Source organism: Wyeomyia smithii, chromosome 1 (assembly GCF_029784165.1).
Source record: "Wyeomyia smithii strain HCP4-BCI-WySm-NY-G18 chromosome 1, ASM2978416v1, whole genome shotgun sequence".
Lineage (NCBI taxonomy): Eukaryota > Metazoa > Arthropoda > Insecta > Diptera > Culicidae > Wyeomyia > Wyeomyia smithii.
Genome location: NC_073694.1, coordinates 84,815,202 through 84,831,441, shown reverse-complemented (window position 1 = coordinate 84,831,441; position 16,240 = coordinate 84,815,202). Strand labels below are relative to the sequence as shown.

At 39.9% G+C, this 16,240-nt stretch overlaps 1 protein-coding gene across 3 annotated transcripts in view; it reads left to right on the top strand.

Annotated features, from left to right (window-relative positions):
- Window positions 1–16,240, top strand: part of LOC129717851 (scoloptoxin SSD976) — a 152,342-nt gene that overhangs the window by 20,852 nt on the left and 115,250 nt on the right. Inside the window, exon 1 of one of the 3 annotated variants that reach the window (XM_055668058.1) lies at window positions 11,406–11,688. The exons of the other annotated variants lie outside the window; for them this stretch is intronic. The gene's annotated coding sequence lies outside the window, so the exon portion shown is untranslated. Of the gene's footprint in view, window positions 1–11,405; window positions 11,689–16,240 lie in introns of those variants that run through there. 3 annotated transcript variants of the gene reach the window in all.

The window sequence follows — 16,240 nt, the reverse complement described above, 5'->3', positions numbered from 1 at the left end:
TTCTGAGCAAAACATTGTTCGCGATGCGTCTCCGGGCCACGACGCGATAGAATCACCTTTTACGATGGCAGAATTTTCAGTTGCCCTCCTGTCCTGTAACAATAACGCGCCTGGGTTAGATAGAATCAAATTCAACTTGTTGAAGAATCTACCCGGCAATGCCAAGAGGCGCTTGTTGAACTTGTTCAATAAGCTCCTGGAGCAAAACATTGTACCGCAGGATTGGAGGCAAGTGAAGGTGATCGCCATCCAAAAACCAGGGAAACCAGCTTCTGATCACAACTCTTATAGGCCGATTGCAATGCTATCCTGTATCCGGAAATTGATGGAAAAAATGATACTCCGTCGTTTAGACCATTGGGTCGAATCAAATGGTCTACTATCAGATACTCAATTTGGCTTCCGCCGTGCCAAAGGGACGAATGATTGTCTTGCGTTGCTTTCAGATATTCAGATAACAGATATTCAGCTGGCGTATGCTCGCAAAGAACAAATGGCGTCTGCGTTCTTGGACATTAAGGGGGCTTTTGATTCCGTTTCTATTGACATTCTTTCGGGTAAACTTCACCGACAAGGATTTTCTCCAATTTTGAACAATTTTTTGCACAATTTGTTGTCCGAAAAGCACATGCATTTTACGCACGGCGATTTGGCAACTTTTCGCATTAGCTACATGGGTCTTCCCCAGGGCTCATGTTTAAGCCCCCTTCTTTACAACTTTTATGTAAATGACATCGACGAATGTCTGGCAAATTCATGCACGATAAGACAACTTGCAGACGACAGTGTAATCTCTGTTACAGGAGCCAAAGCTGCCGATTTGCAAGGACCATTGCAAGATACCTTGGACAATTTGTCTGCTTGGGCTTTACAGCTAGGTATCGAATTCTCTCCGGAGAAGACTGAGATAGTAGTTTTTTCTAGGAAGCATGAACCTGCTCAGCTTCAAACACAATTAATGGGTAAAACGATTTCTCAGGCTTTGGTACACAAATATCTTGGTGTCTGGTTCGACTCTAAAAGCACCTGGGGTTGTCACGTGAGGTATCTGCTGAAAAAATGTCAACAAAGAGTGAATTTTCTTCGTACAGTAACCGGACAATGGTGGGGAGCCCACCCAGGAGACCTTATAAGGCTTTACCAAACAACGCTACTGTCTTTATTTCCTTTGGATGGTTGATCTTTCTCGGTGAAATATACACACTATGTTTGCTTTAACATGACGTTTCGGCGTACTGTTATTCAGCCATCGTCAGATATGACAAAACAACATTCTTCTCCCACCAGTGTGGTTTGCTTAGAGTTTGGTTAGAGTAAGCAAACCACACTGGTGGGAGAAGAATGTTGTTTTGTCATATCTGACGATGGCTGAATAACAGTACGCCGAAACGTCATGTTAAAGCAAACATAGTGTGTATATTTCACCGAGAAAGATCAACCATCCAAAGGGAATAAAATTATACGGTGACTAAAACCTCAAACAAACGCTACTGTCTGTTATTGAGTACGGGTGTTTCTGCTTCCGCTCCGCAGCAAACACACATTTGATCAAACTGGAGCGAATACAATATCGTTGTTTGCGTATCGCCTTGGGTTGCATGCAGTCGACCCATACGATGAGTTTGGAGATCTTAGCTGGAGTACTACCATTGAAAAACCGCTTCTGGAGCCTGTCTTCTCGTATTCTAATCAAATGTGAGGTCTTGAACCGTCCCGTGATTGAAAATTTTGAAAGGTTAATCGAACTTAATTCTCAAACCTGTTTTATGACATTGTATTTCAATCACATGTCCCAAAATATTAACCCTTCTTCGAATATTCCAAATCGTGTCGACATATCAAATACTTCTGATTCTACTGTGTTTTTCGATACATCCATGATAGAAGAAACTCGTGGAATCCCGGATCATTTACGCGTGCAGCAGATCCCTAAAATTTTTTCCAATAAATATCGAAACATCAACTGCGACAATATGTACTACACTGACGGATCACTTCTTGATGGGTCCATTGGCTTCGGTATCTTCAATAACAATTTAACCATCTCCCATAAGCTCGATAATCCTGCTTCTGTTTACGTCGCAGAATTAGCTGCAATTCAGTACACCCTAGGGATTATCGAAAAAATGCCCACGGACCATTATTTCATCTTTACGGACAGTCTCAGTTCCATTGAGGCTCTCCGATCGATGAAAGATGTTAAGCACTCTCCGTATTTCCTGGGGAAAATACGGGAACATCTGAGTGCTTTATCCGAAAAATCTACTCAGATTACCTTAGCGTGGGTCCCTTCTCACTGCTCGATACCGGGTAATGAGAAAGCGGACTCTTTGGCTAAGGTGGGCGCAACAAACGGTGATATTTATGTAAGACCAATTGCCTTTAATGAATTTTTCGCATTTGTACGTCAGAATACGATCATCAGTTGGCAAAATTCTTGGACCAAGGGGGAACTGGGAAGGTGGTTACATTCCATAATCCCCAAGGTATCGACGAACCCGTGGTTCAAGGGGTTGGATGTAGGTCGGGATTTCATTTGCGTGATGTCCCGGCTTATGTCCAATCACTATAGATTTGACGCGCATCTCCGTCGTGTTGGGCTCGGGGAGAGTGGTATCTGTGCCTGTGGTGAAGGTTATCACGACATAGAGCACGTTGTTTGGTCATGCCCTGTACACCGTGACGCCAGGTCTAGATTAATAGCTTCCCTGCAGGCCGAAGGTAGGCAGCCGGCTGTTCCTGTTCGTGATGTCTTGGCGAGCCATGACCTATCCTACATGTCCCTTATATACGTTTTCCTGAAATCCATCCACGCCCCAGTTTAGTCCTATCCCCTTCCGCCTACATCCAACCAAACGACAAGAACACGTTAAGACCCCGGATCCGGAAACAGCAATCAGACCCGCACGATACTCTCAAGGCCCGATGGAAACAACCCAATATGCCAGTCCGTAATATCTTGGCCCAGCAGCGGAACAAATTTAATATGCTGCTTACCTATGGCAATGAAAATCATCAAACAGCAAACCTGTGCTTTTAATGCAAAATATTCTAGCTTTAAGTTAGATTTAGTTTCAGCTCGTAGTCGGCAGCGAGGATAAAAAATTTGCTCTTAGTTATTAAGATACTTTAGAAAGTAAGCTACCAGATATAATTGGCGCCGTTAAACATTGAATTGTATTTGTGCCGTGTCAAATAAACTATAGATGAAGAAAAAAAAAATATTACCAACTGGTACTGCTGTTGAAACTCAACTTTTATCATCACCCATCCCCCAAAACTCGAATGAAAACATCATTAAAAACAAAAAAGTTAATGGTGCTAGAAAAAAACAAATAAAATAATTTTTGACTTTCTGTTAAATACCTAACTGGATTTAGAAAGATAAAATACATCAAATATCCCCAATCAAAAATCCGGTGTGTTCGAAATCGGGAACATTACCCACGAATTATGAATGATTGATACAAAATTTTATGTGTACGGACAGCAGCCGCCGAATAATGTTTCCACCTGGTGTCAAATATCTTTTAAAATCTAATTTGAATCTCTTTCTTTTTGTTCAAATGATTGCTATACTAGTGAAACTGTTGGAACTCAAACTTGTTCTGAGCTACCTAATTTATACGAATAAATTTTGAAAAGCTTATTAATGCAGCTCAACTCATTGGAATAACGATTAATACCAGTATACCGATATAATAAAATTATGTTTAAGAGGTGTCTAATGCAAATATCTCTCCACAAGACTATCCATATTTGGCAGTCTAATGAATTGTCAAAAAATGTATGATTATCGGCAATTAAATTTGATGCTCACAAAGAATTCGGAAAATTAGTTAAATTTGGCGATGAATCACGTTCAGATTATGAGTCATATTGACACGGAGACTCGACACAGACATTAGGTCTGGGAACAGAGCTCGTGGCTTTTGATTTTGGTAAATTTGGATAATAAAAAAAGAATGAGTAACCTTATGAAGTTTTATGACGTTTTTACTTTTCTCTATTATTTACTGCCAAAAAAGAAAGAATATATCTAGTGCTCATATTTCTCCTGCATTTACTGTATTCTTCACTTTGAAGGTGTCTGTGGGCCTTCCGGTTGGTCTCAAGGTACGGTGCTGGTCCAACATCCCAGTCGTAATAGGTTCGAGTCTCGGCTCGGGAGAGACTGTTAGTGTCAGTAGGATCGTAGCTCTACAATGAGATATATACAGGAGAAGACATACATATGTCTGAATTAGAACCAGCAAATAGGCAAAAAGACACATGCTTTTGGGTCGTTACGTAGATCTCGGTTAACGAGCAAATGTCATTTGAAACGGTATTTCGCATTTTTTAATAACGCAAGAAGGCATTTTCAACCTAAAACTTTCAAAACTTGTTAAAAAAACAACCAAACATTGATATTTCCACAATATTTTTGGAGTACTACGACATCACCGTTAACAAAAAAGCCCTTTAATCCGAGATTCCAATCATCTCCGTACCTTTCTATGTTCTATTGGTAGCGCTAGCCCCGCAATTGTCCTGTACATCAAACAGTTGGCTGCGAAGTCTGTGTCTGTCAGTGTCAAGTTCCGAATCGGAATGTAGCACCAAGGCTTTGATTTACTTTGAAGATGATACATGTATAGTTGTTGCTACGTAATCATGAATGTCTGGAGAGATTCGCGAATAGGGCGCATTTAACAAAATGTAATCAAATCGTTTCGTTACACCATTTGCTTTGAAAAGACTGACAAAATTCGTGGCAAGAATCCTTTCTTGCTGCGTAGCCGCAAGGTTACAGAGCCCGCTTTGTCAAGCGGATGGTCGTGGGTTCGAATCTTAGTAGAATCAGGCCATTCGATGTCAAAAAGGACTTTAAGTATGAGTTAATTCTCAGGCTCCCCCCCTTTCATTGCGCTGAATTCTATAATACCTTTGCGTGACTTCCTCTTAACAAAAAATTAGTCCCTCTTAACAATAAAACTGGCTAGAAGGACGCACGACGAAACTTCTCCACGGAATTATAATTGGCGATATTTGGCAGGAGGAAGGAGGCTCGGTATAGAAGAACAGTAAGCGTGTAAAACGAGGGGAAGTACATTACACACAAGCACTGATCAAAAATAATAATGAGCATGCCACTTCTCAATAGCGGTATTGCTAAAAATAGAAGTGCGGGATACAGCAGACACCCGGGCATATCTCACAATAGATCAACGATTCTGGTCGCAGTGAGGAAGTCCATACAGGAAAAAAAAAATCCTTTCTTCAGTACCTTACCTTACCAATCAGACGAGAGCCGTGGTGGCTCGTGCTGTATCAAGAATTTGTCGCCATGTTGCTCGCTTTTGGGCTGTGTTTCGCCAGTTCCCCAGCCGTCTCATCACCCGCAAGTCTCTTTCGATCTGGTCGAGCCATCGTGCACGCTGCGCCCCTCTATTTCTGGTGCCGGTAGGGTTGCTGAAGAGAAGTGATTTCACAGGATTGTCGTCCGGCATCCTTACGGCGTGACCGGCCCACCGCAACCTATTGACTTTCGCCAGGTGTGCAATGGGATTCTCTCCAAACAGCGCGTGCAGTTCGTGGTTCATGCGCCGTCGCCATTCTCTGTCGCCCGTCTGTACTCCACCGTAGATAGTCCACAGCACCTTCCGTTCGAAAACTCCAAGAGCGTTAAGGTCCTCCGCGAGAAGCGTTGTTGTCTCGATCCCGTAGAGGACTACCGGTCTCATCAGGGTTTTGTACAGCGTCAACTTCGTGCGTCGTTAAACGATGTTAAACAGCAAACAGGAAAGTCCATCACCTTGTCTCAACCCTCTGCGCGATTCAAAGGGACTCGAGAGTATCCCCGAAACACGCACATCACTTGCGCCATGGTGGCTCTGATCAATCGAGTCTGTTTATCCGGAAATCCGTTGTCGTGCATGATCTGCCATAGCTGTTCTCGATCGACTGTATCATAGGCCGCCGTGAGGTCAATGAAGATGTGATGTGTGGGCACGTTGTACTCGCGACATTTCTGTAAGATCTGTCGGATTGAGAAGATCTGGTCCGTGGTGGCACGGGTTCCCATGAAACCCACTTGGTACTGACCCACGAACCTCCTGGTTAAAGGTGATAGACGACGGAACAGGATCTGTGAGAGTATTTTGTAGGCGGCATTGATAAGCGAGATACCGCGGTAGTTGCGGCACTCCAGCTTGTCGCCCTTCTTGTAGATGGGAAAGATGACTCCCTCCATCCACTCGTCTGGCAGTTTTCCCTCCTCCCAAATCCTGGAAATGACCTAGTGCAGCGCTCTAGCCAGCGCCTCTCATTTATTTGGAGAAAATCAAGTTTTCATAAGAACTCGTACTTTAGTGAATTCAAACTCGTTTTTCTCAAAATCTGTACATGCTAGAATAAATCTTTCAGCATCTTTGGTTTTAGAAGACTTTACTCTAGAAACAAAGAGCTTGAAAATTGAAAAGCTAAGTTGAAACCTACCGTGGGATACTGAGAAAATCAGGTTTCCATTAAAATACGTACTTTGGTAAATTTAAACTCGTTTTTCTTAAAATGTTTGCATACTAAAATAAATAATTCATTGCGTATGGATTCAGGAAACCTTACCTCAAAAATGTAGAGCTTAAAATTTGAAGAACGATTTAGTTATTTGAAATTTTATGAAAATACGTAGTTTTGTGATTTTATATTGAAATAATTTGGAATCTCCAAAATTCACACTTACATGCCATATTTCATCCACCTGACATGATTTGATACATGGAGCAATTGATACGTATGAAAATTCCCAGTGTTTGCTCAATCTGTTTGACAAATTAGAAAAAAACACAGACATATTTGCGTCTCACAAAAACGGGGAGGGGTCCAGAGGGGTGACACATTTACCAAAACTTAGAGGAACTATTCCCCTTGATTAAAATTCTAAGTTTTCCCAAATCGGCGTTCCAGTGCTGAGAACGAGCATTTTCAAAAAAAAGTTCCGTCCCGGGTCTTTACGGGATAAGAGCCAGTTCGCGAGAGGCGCAACCGCATGTTGTTTTGAAGTTCTCCGATTGGGCTGAAATTTTCAGCGTTTGTTTGTCTATTAGGTAGGAAGTTTTGCAAAATTTAAATTCTTTCATTGAGGTTAAGTAGGGTAAAACGGCCCTTGAAAATGATATGTCCAAAAATGTCCAAATACTAAAAAGTGCAATAACTTCTGCTCCTGCATCAAGATTTTTCAAAAAATTTGTGGTATTATTCTACACTAAGAGTACTTCAAAACGCATGGTCACAATATATGGCAAAGAGGTAACATGACGAAAAAAAACTCATTTTTCTTTCAAAAATCGTCAATTTTCAGGGTCATCCTACTCTCTTCAACATTGCTAGATAAAATATCTGAATATGGCGTTTTATAGAGCAACTCAAAAGCTTTAATGTCATGTATAAGCCAAGTGTGTCAAATGGGGTAAAACGGCTCTAGAAGGTTTTCTTTAAAAACCGTCAAAATCACTAAAAATCACACAGTTGCTGCTAGTCTCAAAAGATTTTACTGAAAATTTGGATTATCACTGTACCTTATCAGAACTACCTACTTTACCAGAAGATACGCAATTTCGGGTAAAAATTTCCTTGAAGATTTTTTTTTCGAACAATGCCGTCAAAATCACCAAAACTGCAAAAACTCGGGTTAGACTTGATAGATTTACTGAAAATTTAGATTATCACTCTAGTTAGGAACGACAAATAGATATACAAGACGAAAAAAAATATTTTTCTTAGAAAATAGTTGGCGAATTTCAGGGTGCTATTTTCTCAACAGAAAACAGTCCAAAACCCGAAGTTTTATAAAACAACTAAAGAGCTTTTATTTGATATCAAATCCAGATATTATGCCAAATAAAAGCTTTGTAGTTGTTTATAAAATGCTAACTTCGGGTTCTGGACCGTTTCTGTAGAGAAAATAGCACCCGAAAATCTCCAAGTATTTGAGAAAAAAAATATTTTCTTTCGTTATGTGAATCTATTTGTCAATTTTGTCATCTTTTCTTTAAGTTCGTATTAACTTAGAGTAATTATCTAAATTTTCAGTAAATCTATAGAATCTAACCCAAGTTCTTGTAGTATTGGTGATTTTGACGGCATTTTTCGGAAAAATTTTTTTTTCAAGGAACGTTTTACCCCAAATTGCGTATCTTCTGGTAATGTAGGTAGCTCTGGTAAGGTACAGTGATAGTCCAAATTTTCAGTAAAATCTATTAAGTCTAGAAGGAACTGTAGTGATTTTAGTGATTTTGACGGTTTATTGAATAAAGCCTTCTAGGGCGGTTTACCTCATTTGGCACACTTGGCTTATACATGACATTAAAGCTTTTGAGATGCTCTACAAAACGCCATAGTCAGATATTTTTTTCTAGCGATGTTGAAAAGAGTAGGATGGCCTTGAAAATTGACAATTTTTCAAAGAAAAATGAGTTTTTTTTATCATGTTACCTCTTTGCCATATATTGTGACCATGCGTGTTGAAGCACTCTTAGTGTAGAATAATACCACATTTTTTTGAAAAATCTATCAAGTCTTGCAGGAGCTATTGCACTTTTTAGTATTTAGACCTTTTTGAACATATTATTTTCAAGGGCCGTTTTACCCCACTTAATCTTAATGAAAAAAATTGAAATTTTGCAAATTTTCCTACCTTGAATAGACAAACAAACGCTGAAAATTTCAGCCCAATCGGTGAACATCAAAACAAGGTCCCTCAGAAAGGCGGTTGCGGCTCTCGCGAACTGGCTCTTAACACAGTTTTCAAGATACAGGTGCATTCCAACAGGCGAAACTGAAGAAAATACTACAAGGTATACAGCCCTAGCGTTGTTTGAAATGGTGACGTGGAACTAAACAGTGACACAATTGCAGACACAATAAATTCGTCTGTTCAGTGATTCACGTATTTTATTTCTCAGCCTCCTGTCATTTTTTCAGAAATATATTTAATTCAACTCGAAAAAACTTCATTTACACTTGATGATGTTGTACCTGTAGATTTTTTTTGTGCAAACAACATTTAATAATTACAACGAAGTTAAAGTTTAAAATGATTCATTTCAGTTTTTTGATTCACAAGTTTGTTTCATTTGCCAACAACTACATTCACTGTATTACGAAGACAGCTAATATAAGTATATTATTTTATTTGTAAAGTTAAAAATAAAAAAAATCGAAAAATGTTAAAATGTAAAAAAAAGAATAGATCTTAGTAAATGAACAAAAAATTCATAAGCACTCGCACGCTCTTACTCTACTATAAATTAATATTTTTAGGAACCTACTGGTTCGATATTGTGTCGGTCACGATTATTTAGTGAATATCAAAAATAAAAAATAAATAAAAATAACTTATAACCGTTGCAAAAATGTTTAATTCTTGTTGAGTAATTTATGGTTTTTATGGTAATCATATTCATGAGATAATCTTTCAATCACCATCAGTAGCAGCTTTGCAGTTTTGATTGCACGCGAATAGAAGTCGTGCCCGCTGCAATGATAGACGACGACAAACTAGCGGCGCTCTGCTCCACATATACTCTACGGTCTATTGCTTTTACCAGCATGTTTACTTTCAAGTCATGAGTTTCTGTTACGCTCTAACAGCTGGTTTAGAAATTGTTCAAGAGAAGAGATTGTTACAAATTGTCCGAAAAAACTTTACCTTCGAGACATTAAATTAGTTTTGGTTCATGAAAGCAAAAATGAATTGACCTATTGGGACGGGAAGACTATGAATTTTGTTTTGATATTGATACAGGGAATATCACAGGGAATGGTTGGTATCTATTCATGTCGTCTGTGCTAGGAATGCTCGCATGTGATTGGTTCATTGTTCGCGTAAACTTGTCCTTGACACTTTTTATCGATTTTTACCGCTTTTTACGGTTATGCTGATATTATCGTTTGAAATCTGACACAACATTTGCCAGTTTCATTTCAAATTTTACAGAATGCATACAAGTATAGAAAACACAGACGTAGTGCCACGTCAAAATGAAAACAAAGCGAAATAGAGGTGGGCGAATCTCGTTGTCAGGATGCTTTAAGGTTCATTTCAATAGGGTTAAAAAAAAATGCAGATTTTAGGCATGAATGCACAAATTTAAGGTGGTAGTGTGTAGAAGCTAGCACGTGGTCACCACGTGGTTGACTACGAATTTTCAGCGCCACAAGACTCGGGAATAGTTAATACGTTATCTATGAAAACCTTATTTTATGTTTTCATCACCATAACAAACATGATGATATATTTTCACAAGTGATACACTAACTATTACCGAGTGGTAAGCATTTGAAAATTCGAAGTCGACCACGTGGTGGCTTGAAGTCGGCCATTTATGGCTTCGACGCCCTTCCACCTTAATGTAGTATTGTTAAGAAACTTTGAGATAGGTTAGTTCCACGTTGGTTTTTGGTATCAATGTTAATGTTCCATTTAAATTACGATTTGAAAATGTACTTGCATATTTTCAAACTGACATTCCCCGATTTCTTTTTTTTTTTTGTAGTTGCGCCCTAACCGCAAATCCCTCTGGATGTACAAACGAGCGTTGATTTTGCATGCATATTTATTTTGTATGTTCTGGTAAAATACTAGGAGGGTGGTATTCAAAACACGACCGCATGGTAGGCCTGGGACTACGTAAATTATTATTCATCGAACACATTATTAATATAATTATGTCAATGCTATCGTCAGGATATCGTACGTGTTCTGACCATGGCGGATAATGGATAACTGATTGAATTTTGCAATTGCTTTAATCACCCTTTTTTCAAGGTATATGCGGAAGACGATAGTTACTGTTTTTTTATCAAATTGCTACAGATAAGTAGTAGAGTGATGTTCACTACAGTAGAAAGTTCAGCATGTTCCACTAACATTGCTGAATCCGTTTTAAAAAATTAACTAAACTTCATTAAAAAGGATGCAAAGTCTTAAAAAGAAACGATTGTAGCTTGATATCACAGCCAATGCTGAAAACCTTCACTGTCATGAGAGGATTTCAAGTTGAAATTGAAATCTTTAAATTTCAATTTCTAACGACCGAGCTAAGAATGAAAGAGACTTCAAGCTCCAATCAGTTAACAGTGATAGCAGCATTTGTGTGATTTCGCACACTCTGTGTTGCTTTAGCAATATTTATGCGGTTAAGAATACAGTTGACTTCATGCAATCAATTGGCTCAAATCAAATAATTTCGATATTATATCAGACATCATTCGCTTCTCTGCTTTCCCTGCGATAAGAAGCAAACTAGCATCGCTCCGTATATAGATTTACCCGTACGAATCATAAAAATACTGCTTTGTGTGAATACGGTACGCGCGTGTTGCTTGTGTATTTTCTGCCGGTGTTGGATAACAGAAACCATCAGCAGCCGTAGCAAATCCCCCGCACCGCCGGACACTTATTACCTCCTAGCAGTGTAGAAGACAGTGTATTGTGTGCAGATGGTACATGTGTTTTTTTCTGGTGACTTCAGTACCAGTTCTGTAATGCAAAAACCGTCCAGCAGTCGGAACAAATTCCTCGCGCCGCTGGGCGCTGGCTAACCCCTAACGCTGCTTCAGCCTGCCGAAGGAGATTCCTGATCGCGATTCATGCCAAGACGTTCAATCCGGATGAATCCAACTAGCAGTCAGGCGGGAGCGTAGGTAAAAGTTTAAAAAAGTCTGGTGAAGTATTGTTTTCATTGTTATTATTTTTTTTTTCAAATGCCTTTGTTTTTTTATAATTCATCCAACTTATCTTGCAAAATTGTTTTTAAATTTAATATTCATTACTTGATTCCCCATATTTATCGTTCGCGTGCAGCAGAGCAGAACGCTCCCGCAAAAAATGGACAACATGCGGGTGGAACTATTCCTGGATGTGGAAACAAATGAGGACGAGATTGGAATCTCCCCCACCAGTTCCCCTCTACCTTCCCCAGTACCAAAATGTAAAGATGTTGGATGTCTAGCAATTGCATTCAGTATCCATCGAAGAAGGGAAGAAAGATTCCTCCCTTCTGATTCCTTTCGAGTGAAATTTGCCGGATCCGCATTGCCGAACTACGTTTTTTGGACAAGGTTCGTCTACCTGTACGCCTGTTTGTACCGCGAGTCGTGCATTGCCAAAACTGCGAGCAGTTAGGTCACACAGCCACCTACTGCTGCAACAAGGCACGCTGCAACAAGTGCGGAGGTAATCCATGCTGAGACCGCTTGCAGTGGGGATATTGAAAAGTGTCTTTATTGTGAGGGAGCTCGGCATGACCTTCCGGCACGTCCCGCGTACAAACAGCGCGAGGAAAAAAAAACGCTCGCTTAAGGAACGATCAAAGCGCTCTTTTGCAGAAATGCTTGAGAGGGCTAAGCTACCCTCATCAGGAAACATCTTTTCCTTTTTGCCAACCGATGAGGGTACATCTGGCGATCCCGTCGAAGGGTGTTCTCATGTCTTGCCAGAAGGATCTAGGAAGAGGAGAATAATTAACTCGCCTAATCTTTCTCGCAAAGGTCGTAAGATAACCCCTAGCGGAATGACCAATAAACTAACAGAAAAAGGAAGGAAAGGAAAACCGAAGCAAGTACCCCTTGGTTTTTATTTCAAATCAACCCAGGAGTACCCACCGCTTACTGGGCACCAAAAAACCCTCGTGCACCCATTTTTCAATCAGAGACTAAAAAAGAAACAGGGTTCATTAAATTCTCTGATATTGTGGACTGGATATTTGAAACATTCAACATACCAGATCCCCTCCAAAATATTTTTCTTGCCCTTCTCCCCACAGTGAAAACGTTTTTGAAGCAACTCGCAGCTACTTGGCCCCTCATTTCAGCTATCATATCTTTCGATGACTAATAAATCGTAAGAGGTTAGGAATTTTGCCACTGTATTACAGTGGAATTGCAGAAGTATCATTCCCGAATTCGATCTATTTTCACATTTGATAAACACATACAATTGTGATGCGTTTGCGCTCTGTGAGACTTTTCTCAATTCTGATGACCATGTCAATTTCCTCGATTTTAACATTATTCGTCGAGATCGACACTCACACGGTGGAGGGGTACTTTTAGGAATTAAAAAGTGCTATTCCCTCTTCAGAATCGACCTTCCCTCGATCTCGAGTTTTGAAGTCGTTGCCATTCAAACAAATATGAATGGAAAATATCTTTGCCTTATTTCATTATATATACCTCCATCCGCTCGGATTGAACAGAAGTAACTTACTGATATAGCAGAATTGCTTCCCGCACCTTTTTTGATAATGGGAGATTCCAACTCTCACTGTTCGCAATGGGGGTTGCTGTATGACGACAACCGATCTTCTTTAATCTGTAACTCAATCGTCGATTTCAATATGACACTTTTGAATACAGGGGAAGCGACACGTCCTAATCCTCCTGCACGTGAAAGCGTGCTTGACCTATCCCTTTGCTCGACATCACTAGTGTTAGATTGCCGGTGGAAAGTAATCAATGATCTCCACGGTAGTGATCACCTATCAATCGTCATCTCGATTGCTAATGGGTCAACTCCAACGGATCCAATCAATATTAATACTGATAATATACTGATTGGAAGTCTTATGAGACCAGAATATTGCAAAGAATCGAGTCCCACAAGAAACTTCCTCCGGAGGAAAAATACACGTTCCTTTCTGGTTTGATCATGGACGCCGCGACTCAAGCTCAGACGAAACCGATACCCGGGGTAACGATTAGACCACCCCCCCTCCCCTCCAAGTGGTGGGACAAAGAGTGATAAGACCTGTACGCGCGAATGTCCCCTTTGTATTTGGCCTCCCGAGAACAAGGCACTATCGATTTGCTCCGAAAGTACGATGTACTGGATAGACAGATGAAGAGCTTAATTAAAACAAAAAAAAAAACGCGGATACTGGCGACGGTTTGTAAACGCGTTGTCGATGGAAACAGCGATGAGCACTCTTTGGGATACTGCGAGGCGCATGCGGAATAGTAACATATCGAATGAGAGCGAGGAGTATTCAGATCGCTGGATACTCGATTTTGCCAAAACGGTCTGTCCGGACTCTGTACTGGAACAGAAGACCTTTCGCGACGCGGTATTAGAAACTACGGAAGAGCCTCCGTGCAACAATGGAGCTCCAGGATAGGATAGAATCAAATTCAACTTGTTGAAGAATCTACCCGATTCTGCAAAATGACCCTTGTTGAACTTGTTCAACAAGTTTCTTGAGCTAAACATTGTTTCACATGATTGGAGGCAGGTAAAAGTCATTGGAAACCTGAACACTATTCTTATAGGCCGATTGCTAGGCTCTATTACCTACGGAAATCAATGGAGAAAATGATCCTCTTACGGTTAGACAAATGGGTTGAAACAAACGGTTTACTTTCAGATACTCAATTTGGCTTCCGCCGGAGCAAAGGGACGAACGATTGCCTAGCGTTGCTTTCTACTGAAATTCAACTCGCATTTGCTCGAAAAGAGCAAATGGCTTCTGCGTTCATGGATATTAAGGGGGCTTTTGACTCTGTCTGTGTAGAAGTTTTAAGCGCGAAACTTCATTCGCAGGGACTTTCACCAAATTTGAATAACTTTTTGCTCAATTTGTTGTCAGAAAAGCATATGTATTTCTTGCATAGTGATTCGACAACTTCCCGAATCAGCTACATGGGCCTTCCGCAGGGCTCATGTTTAAGCCCTCTCTTATACAATTTTTACGTCAATGACTTTGATAAATGTCTTGTGAATTCATGCACACTAAGGCAAATTGCAGACGATAGCGTTGTATTCATTACTGGAAGCGAGGCTAACGATCTGCAAGGACCATTGCAAGATACCTTAGACAATTTGTCTGAATGGGCTCTTAAGGTGGGTATCGAATTCTCTCCGGAGAAAACTGAGCTGGTCGTTTTTTCTTTTAAAATGATGATGATGGCCCCACCTCATACCCCTACATGGGTTTGGGCTGGTCGATTTATCTAAGAAAGATATTATCTAGAGTCATACAATGTAACCAGTAAACAAACAAATAACGGACTAGTTATTGATACAGACATAGTAGGACCCTTCAAAAGAATACCAATAATTTGAAAATAAATAAAAAAACGATTTTTCACTAACATTGATCCAAGGCTCATCCAGAACGTTACCAACCCGAAAATTATCTGGACTTGGTTAGGAATTGAACCTAACATTTAGGAGCGTTAACTTATCAGAATTGGTTCTGGACAACGATCCAGAACTACGAGAGAGATTCTATAACGAGTTCTACAGTCCCGATAACGAGTTCTACAGTCCACAGGCAAACCCAAGCCTTTTCAGTCTTTACTCCGAACCCATTTTTTAAATCGTAAAAGCAGATAAATTAAAAATATAATGGTAACAGCATATATACTATTACAAATCAAAGAGCAACTTATCAACCCGTTATGCTTTTTGTTCCAATTTCAGGGGTTTAAACCTGATGTACTCAATATCCAGATTGTCTATGCCAGTCTACGCGGCTCAAACATGTGTTGCCGACTAATTTTTTTTAACTCTAATATTAATTCTTATATAACTATATTCAAACAAAAATCCATCATCATCAATGAACATAATAAATTAATGTACCCAATAAATTAGGAAACAATATTTTAATTTTACAATCTTCGTCATTAATTTACAAAAAAATTCAATATAATCAGTCTACAAGACAGACTTTGTGTGTGAAATACAAAGCCTTTTAAACTCCGCCATTGTTGTTGAACGTCTTACTTGTCTTGGCATCGAATTAAAAAAGTTTATTCCTTTGTACAACAGAGAGTTCTGTGATCTATCGAATAAAAAAGTGGTGTTCTAGCATCATCCGCGTTTCTAGTGTTGTACCTATGAAAATCACTTCCTCTATCAATTCGATGACACAAATAGCGAGGTAGCATATTATTCAATATTCAATATTTTATATCGTTGTTTTGCTTTCGTCTCGATTAGACGCAAATTGTTTATCTCCGTTTGAGTTCGCAAAATAACAATACACGAGTAATCGTACGGGTGTTTTTTTGTCGATTAGTTCTCGTGCTGCGCAATAACAATAGACTGTTATATATCGGCAGAAACATCTGCACACTGGTAGGGGCAGGCTACCCCGCCAGTGATTCGATACGCAGCTGATATATCAGCAAGAATAATTCTCCCGCACCGCTGTTACCCCGCTAGCAGCACGGACCATCATACGATCGAGCGAGT